This window comes from Canis lupus, chromosome 1 (genome assembly GCF_048164855.1).
Source record: "Canis lupus baileyi chromosome 1, mCanLup2.hap1, whole genome shotgun sequence".
Lineage (NCBI taxonomy): Eukaryota > Metazoa > Chordata > Mammalia > Carnivora > Canidae > Canis > Canis lupus.
Genome location: NC_132838.1, coordinates 99,135,651 through 99,143,245, shown reverse-complemented (window position 1 = coordinate 99,143,245; position 7,595 = coordinate 99,135,651). Strand labels below are relative to the sequence as shown.

Here is a 7,595-nt window from a genome sequence, read left to right as displayed (position 1 = left end):
TGTGCATATTGTTGTTCAAAGTCTCCTGTTTCCTTATTGATCTCCTACCTCATTCTATCCATTACTAAAAGTTTAGTGTTGGGGTGCCTGGGGAGCTCAGTCAGTTAAGCATCTGCCTTCAACTCAGGTCATGAACCCAGGGTCCGGGGATCGAGCCCTGCATTGGGCTCCCTGCTCAGTGAGGAACCTGCTTTTCCCTCTCCTCTCTGCTCATGTTCCCTCTTCCTATCTCTGTCACAATCTCTGTCTCTCATAAACACATACATACATACATAAAATCTTTAAGAGAAAGTGTAGTACTGAAGGCTCTGATGATTATCGTTGAATTGTCTATTTCTTTTTTTTTTTATGATAGTCACAGAGAGAGAGAGAGAGAGAGAGAGAGAGAGGCAGAGGGAGAAGCAGGCTCCATGCACCGGGAGCCCGATGCAGGATTCGATCCCGGGTCTCCAGGATCGCGCCCTGGGCCAAAGGCAGGCGCCAAACTGCTGCGCCACCCAGAGATCCCCTGAATTGTCTATTTCTACCCTTAATTCAGTCAGCCTTTGCTTCACATATTGCAGGGCTCTGTTGTTTGGTGCATATATGTTTATAATTGTTATAATTTCCCTATGGATTAGCTTTATAAAATGTCCCTCTTTGTCTCTAGTAATAAATGTTAAAGCTACTTCATCTGATATTAATATAGCCACTCCAGCTTTCTTGTGGTTGGTATACACATGATCTAACTCCTTTCATCCTTCTGCTGTAACCTTTGTGAATCTCTGGATGTAATGCTGTGAGTCATATAACCAGCACATAGTTGGATGAAGTTTTTTATCAAATATGTCATTCCCTGCCTGTTGATTGGATAGTTTAATCCATTTGTAGTTAATGTAGTTAATGTGGTTATTGATATAGTTAGACTTATATCTGCCATTTTATTTTTTATTTACTCTGTCTCCTCTACTTCTTTTGTCCCTCTCTTCCTCCTTTACTTCTTTCTTTTGCATGAAGTGAATGTTTTCTAGTATAAGATTTTCCTTCATTTAGTGATTCTTTAGATTTTTTTGATTACTATTTTAGTGGTTGCTCTAGGGCCTACCACACAAATCTTATAAAAAAAATCTAATTTGGATTTCTTTTAACTCCATTTTAATGTGATACAGAAATTATATTCCTTAATAGATCTATTCCTAAATAGATTACAGAATAGCCCTTTTGTATTATTGTTATATATATTAAATTTATACATGTTCCAAACCAAACAGTACATTGTTATAATTGCTGTTTTTTAATAATGAATTTATTTTTTATTGGTGTTCAATTTGCCAACATACAGAATAACACCCAGTGCTCATCCCGTCAAGTGCCCCCCTCAGTGCCTGTCACCCATTCACCCCCACCCCTCACCCCCCTAATTGCTGTTTTATATAAAGAAGCTGAGCAAAGGAGAGGAAGGATGTATTTATTGAATTGTTCTATTTATCTTATTATTTACAATCTTTGTTTTTTTTAATTGGTTCATGCAGGTTTGAGTTACAATCTGGTGTCATTTCCTTACTACAATATAACTCAGCTCCTATGTACCTCATTTATGTTATTATTGTCAAATATATGACTTTTGTGGCTCAATAATACATTGATATATGAGTTGTTTCATATATTTTTTAAATCAGCTAAGAGGAAAAATAAAATAATATGTATTCTGCTTTTGTTTTTGTTTTGGAAATAGTTACATAGTTACCTTTAATGGTGCTCTTTTTTCCATGTGGATTAGAATTTTCATCTGTGAGTACTTCCTTTTAGCCTAAAAAGCTTCTTTTCATATTTCTTTTATAAGATGGATCTGCCAGAATAAAATTTGTTCAGTTTTGGTTTCCTGGGAATATTTTTATTTCACTCTCATTTTTAAAAAAAGATTTTATTTTATTTTTTAACTTGAGGGAGAAAGTATGAATGGGGGTGGAGTGGGGTGGGGGGAGAGGCAGATGGGGAGAAAGAGGCAGATTCCCCACTGAGCAGGGAGTCTGATGTGGGCTCAATTCCAGAACCCTGGGATCATGACCTGAGCTGAAGGCAGAGACTTAACTAATTGAGCCACCCAGGCATCCCCACTTCATTTTTGGTAGGTATAGGATTCTGGGTATTTTTCTTGCAGCACTTTGAATATGTCGTACCACTACCTTCTGGCCTCCATTGTTTCAGATGAGAAGTCAGCTGTTATCCTATTTGGATCCCTTTGTGTGTGATAAGTCATTTTCTCTTGTTGCTGTCAAGATTTTCTCTTTGTCTTTGTCTTTCAGCAGTTTTACTCTGGTGTATCTGGGCATGGATTTCTTTGTACTTGTCCTGTTTGGACTTTGCTAAGCTTCGTGAACATGTAGATTAATGTATTTCAGTAATTGAGAAGTTTTTCAGCCATTCTTGTTTCTTTGCAAGTCATAATTTTTTGTTGAAAATCAGACATTTTGGGTAATATATATTATAGGAATTTTGGATTGCCCTTCCTCCTCTTGGGGACTTATTTTTGCTATTTGTTTTGTGACTTGGCTAGACCATTTTAGTAAAGTCTGCTTCCCCTATAGCATGAGGCCATTGCTGTTGCTCCTTTGGGAGGGGCAGAGTCTTGAGCATGTACACAGTTCCCCTGTTTTTTTTTTTTTCTTTCCTAGTAAGACCAAGCCCATTGCTTTATTCAGATTATTTGTACATTACAGCAAGTTTGGGGGTGGAGAGAAGGAGCCACAATGAAGCCACAAATGCATGGGGGGAAGATACTAGAAACTGTTGTGTATTGTTTTGGTTAAAGAAAAAAAATTTTATAATCAACATCTCACTCGTTAAGTCAAAGTGAACAGAAAAACTTGATTGTTTTTAATCTGGCATTTATGTGTAGCTTTGTATTTCATATGTATAATTTATTGGGTACTGCTACTGTCGGTCGGCAGAATACCTAAAGGTAAAAACAAATATCAGGAGGGAAAAAGTATTAACAAAGGGAAGCTCAACAAGATGGCTTCAGGAGGGGGCAGTGCGCCGGGCCAGGCAGCTCAGCAGAAGCAGACCGTGTGCAGGAAGGCTCTGCCACTCTTCTCCTCCAACTCCTGAAGCAGCTCGCCAATCTCATTCTCCATGTCCTCCGTGTGCTGAATACACTGGCACAGCTCACAGATGAGGAACGCCCCCAGGGTGGCCTCCTTGTGGTTGTCCTGAATGTCCACATTGATCACGTGCACCGGCTGGCAGGTCTCCTGCTCTCTGGGATTCAGATCTTCTACCACCTGATCGTACGCTCTCTCTTCACAGGTGAGGATCAGATGGAACAGGTCTCTGCAGTTCGAGACTTGATTCTCTTATTTCTGTCCAACATATGTAAGATGCCATTCTGCTATAGAGTTCTTTATCCTTCCTAAGGAGATCATTGTACATCTGATCATATGTAGTTTTGAAATCATAAACATTTGGCTTGTCAGGTGCTAGTCCTGGGAGCTTCACGTGAGTTCCTGTTCCAAAGGACCGGACACTGAATCCATGTTTGCTGAGGATGTTGTGCGCCTCCATGCTCCGGTTCTGGTTGCTCGAGCACACCACCACCACCCGTAGTGGCGACGACCGCATAGCAGTGGCCACAAGGACCGCAACATGACTGCTCCGGGAAGCCACCCAGCCATGCAGAAATAGAATGTGAGACACATACCCAATTTTGAACCTTCTAGTCACCACGTTAATAAAAGCCAAAAAAACCAGGTACTGTATCATACACATTATTCAATGGCTCCAAATATTAGCACAGGGCCCTAGCCCCATCATGGCCACCATATTGGATGGCACAGCTCTAGACTCTACTTCTAGAACTGTCTGCTGGCTGTTGGCAAGCTCCTTCGGGCCCTGAACCTTGGGTTTCCCCAGCTGTGAAACAGGAGTCTGTTCTCCTGTGCCCTGTGCCTACCTCAGGGAGAGCCCGGGGCTGGGGTTCCAATGTCTGGAAGCTCCAGGGAAGATGGAGTGAGTTCTTTGGACTCAAGCTGAAATACAAGCCTTACATCGCCTTATGCTTTATTTGTTTATAATGTTTTTATATATAAAAATAAGGGTTCTTTAGTGGGTTTTGGGCACTGTGTAGAATTCTGCATCTAGCCCGAAGGGCAGCATGCTTGGACCATTGGTGTTTTATTCGCCGATGCACTTCACCCCAGTGTGTGAAGCCTGCTTCTCTCTCCTCTCAAGGACAGGGGCAACTCCTGCTGGCCAGAGGGCTCCTGGGCCTCTGGGAGTGGGAGTGGGGGTGGGGCAGGAGGAAGAAGAGCCAGCACCCCCCACAGGTAGATGGCTGGTGCATTACGTCTTCAGCTTCAGCCTGCCTGTTTTCCGCACGCTGGGGATGGCCCTGCATTGGGGTCAGCTGGAACTCTGCTGTCACCTGTTCTCAGGAGCTACAAAGATCTCATTCTCGTTCTAAAACTGCCAGACCCCAGCAGCCTTGCATTCAGGGCCCCACTTGTGGGGTGTGTCTGGAGGGGCAGCTCTGTGCCTTACTGGCTCCCAGCAGGCAGAGACCTCTCCAGTGTCGCAGCTGTGCACTCCCTGGGGAAGGAGCCACCCGCAGAGTCCACTTTGGTGGACGGTGGTATGCTCTGGGTAACCTGAGTGTCTGCTGGTCGATTCAGGCACCTGGGGGACTGCAATCCAGGCTGGTGCCATGGGAAGAACTGCATTCTGTGTGTTTTCTTCAGGGTTAGAATCATGGATGGGGTGTGGTGAGAAGGCGGGATGCAAGTGTAGTAAGGTGTAACTTTTCCTTAAAGTGAATAATGGGTAATTTGTCAATAAAGCATTCTTTTGTGGAAGAGCCCCCCCCCAAAAAACGGGAACAGTCCCCTGTTTTTTTATGAATTTATTTAACTATTTTGGAAACAACCGCCCCCAAATAATGCCTGAACCCAAAAGGTACATAAAAATGGCCAAAAATACTTTAAAATAATAGATCTGAAGATCATTTGTAGTTTTTTCCTCATAATATGAATGCTTTCAGCAGGACAATAAATTACAAACCATATCAAATCATGTTAAGGCAGATGATCAATCTGGTTGCATTTGTAACTACTCCTGGGAAAGTAATCATGTTGGAGCTGTTCCTCCCAGCTATTTGGTCAGTTGGTCCAGGAAAGGGCAGTCCTGGAGTCAGCAGGTGAGGAGCTGGGCTTGCCTGTCTTGTCATTGCTCGTTCTGCTGGCCCTCTGTGACAGAAGCAGACAGAGATCCCTGGCCCTTGTTGACATCACTGATGCACACCCACTGTCTGTCAACGGACTCCTTCCACAGGGTCACCTTATTGTCTCCGCCCGAGACAGCCAGGATGTTGGCTGTGATGTACCAGCTCACATGCCACCCAACATCATTGAACTTGTGCAAAGTTTGGGTGACCATGTATTGCCTGAGGTGTCATCACAAGTCCAGATGAACACACGACCGTCCTGGGAGCAACTGGCGATGATGCTGGTGGGCAGGCCAATGGAGGGGGCCCAGGCCACATCTCGAACCCAGTCACTGTGCGCTTCTAGCTTCTGTTCCTCCTTCCACTGGCCATCCGCCTCTTCCTTCCACAGTTTGATGAGGTTGTCACAGTCGCCTGAAGCAAACCCCTTGATGTAGTTGGGCTTCTGTTCCGATGGCTGGTCTATGAGGCTTCCAGGTACAACAGCAGGGGCCCAACTGATGGCATTGCAGTCAATAGTATGAGCATTGTTGATCTTCTTTACTTCCCACTGGCCCTCTCCGGTGTATGTCAGCAGGGAGATGGCCCCATCTGAGCTCCGACAGGCCAGTATTAGGCTGTAGTCATGGGGGGCCCAGCACACAGAGTTTACTGAGGAGTCGTGTCCTGTGTGCTCAGAGTCTTCTCCCAGGTGCCATTCTCCTCCTTCCAGATAATGACTTTCCGGTCATAGGAGCCGGATGCCAGGATGTTGCCATACATGGGGTGGGCCCAGGCCACTTGCCACACAGGACCCTCGTGACCTCTGAGGTTGGCAATAAGGATCTGTCCTCCATTTCGCACATTGAAGATTTTGACGGACCTGAGGAGCAGGTTGCCAGGCGGGTGCCATGGTAGTCCATCTGGGCATCATGAATCATATCCTCATGGGAGGTGTCCACAGTGTTAATTACTGCATTTCAATTAAACAAAGTGTGACAAATACTGTAAGAGGTTCATTCAATATCTATTCCAACCACTTATCCCTTGCCTTTCAGAACTAGAGACTAAAAAGTAAAGTATATAGTTTCCAACCTCCCTTACAGCTAGGAATAGCAACCGAATGAAGTTCTGGCCAATAAGATATAGACAGGAGTCCTAAGGGAGAGCCTCCCTTCTGGAATAAAAAGGAAGCTTTTGGAGACCTTTACTTCCCATTCTCTTACTTCATTTATGGAATTCAGACACAATACCTAGAGGTGCCACAGTCATCTCGAGACCATGAGGAGGACTGTGCTAAGGAAGGTGGAACAGAAAGACAAACCTGGTTCTTTAGGACATATTCAAGCAGCTGCACAAACCTTGAGCTGCCTTCCTGTTTTATGAGAGGGGGGAAATCTCAGGTGGTAGCTTATGGGGCTCTCTTTCAATTGTCTCTTTCTCTGAGTTCTGTTAGGCTATTTTCTTTATTTGGTGTTACTCTCCACCCCTTAGGTGCAACTGATCACTAATTGCTTGCTTTATAGTTTTCGACAATCCCCTGGGCCATGTATTTCTTGGTAGTCTGATCCAATTCAATGTGACTATATTTTGAAGTCAATCTTTGAGCTTTGTTTTGTCCCCAGGGTGTCTTCTTAGCGGTTTCTTTCCCTAGTTCTCTCTAGGCCTATGAACTAGATGGCCTGTGGTTTAGCTTGTTGCTCCTAACTGAGAGGAATTGTTGTCCTATTAATTTAAGCCACTTTAAGCTTACATTTCTCCATGTTTTTTTTTTTTTTTTTCAAATAATGTCAGTTGCTTTGTGAAGAGTTTTGGAGCCCTGTTTTCTTATGGGATGCTTCTCCTCCTAGACAATATCTCTGATCCACTACTCTGGGCTCTGAATGGGGCAGTAGACTCTGGTCTGCATGACTTGACTCTCTTGTTCTGGAAACTCTGCCCTAATCTGGGGCAAGGGTGGTGAGGGCCCCAGTATTCTTGGCTGGCTATACCTAGGGCAGAGCGTCTATGCCATGGGTGGGAATTGGTGCAGGAAAGGAGCTCCTGATCTCTTGGCCACACTCCCCAGGCCAATTTATAATTGGAGGGCATTAGAAATGCTGGTGGCCTGCGCTTCTGGGTGAGGTATATTAAGACTTGGTGCCCCCCTTCCCCTTAGCTCCCAACCATCCTCTTGGCCATTCTTACAGAGTGGTGCTTCTATCAAGCTGAGAGTGGAGAAGGAAAGAAGGAATGGGCCATACCTCAAATGTCACAGATTCTTGCTGTTCTTACCAAGTTTTAGTATGTTTCCTTGAATAAACTTTTCGTCATTTTTTATATGCCCTTGGGACAATTTCCAGAGACTTTAAATAATTGTTTTTTTAATAGTTATTACCACATTTCTTTTTTCTGGTGAGTGAGTCCATGGAGTTCCTCA

At 44.2% G+C, this 7,595-nt stretch overlaps 2 pseudogenes; both read right to left on the bottom strand.

Annotated features, from left to right (window-relative positions):
- Positions 1 to 3,032: 3,032 nt before the first annotated feature.
- LOC140606485 (RNA polymerase II subunit A C-terminal domain phosphatase SSU72 pseudogene) lies at positions 3,033 to 3,600 on the bottom strand (annotated as a pseudogene).
- Positions 3,601 to 4,905: 1,305 nt separating this feature from the next.
- Positions 4,906 to 6,147, bottom strand: LOC140623272 (protein SEC13 homolog pseudogene; annotated as a pseudogene).
- Between the last annotated feature and the right edge of the window lie 1,448 nt (positions 6,148 to 7,595).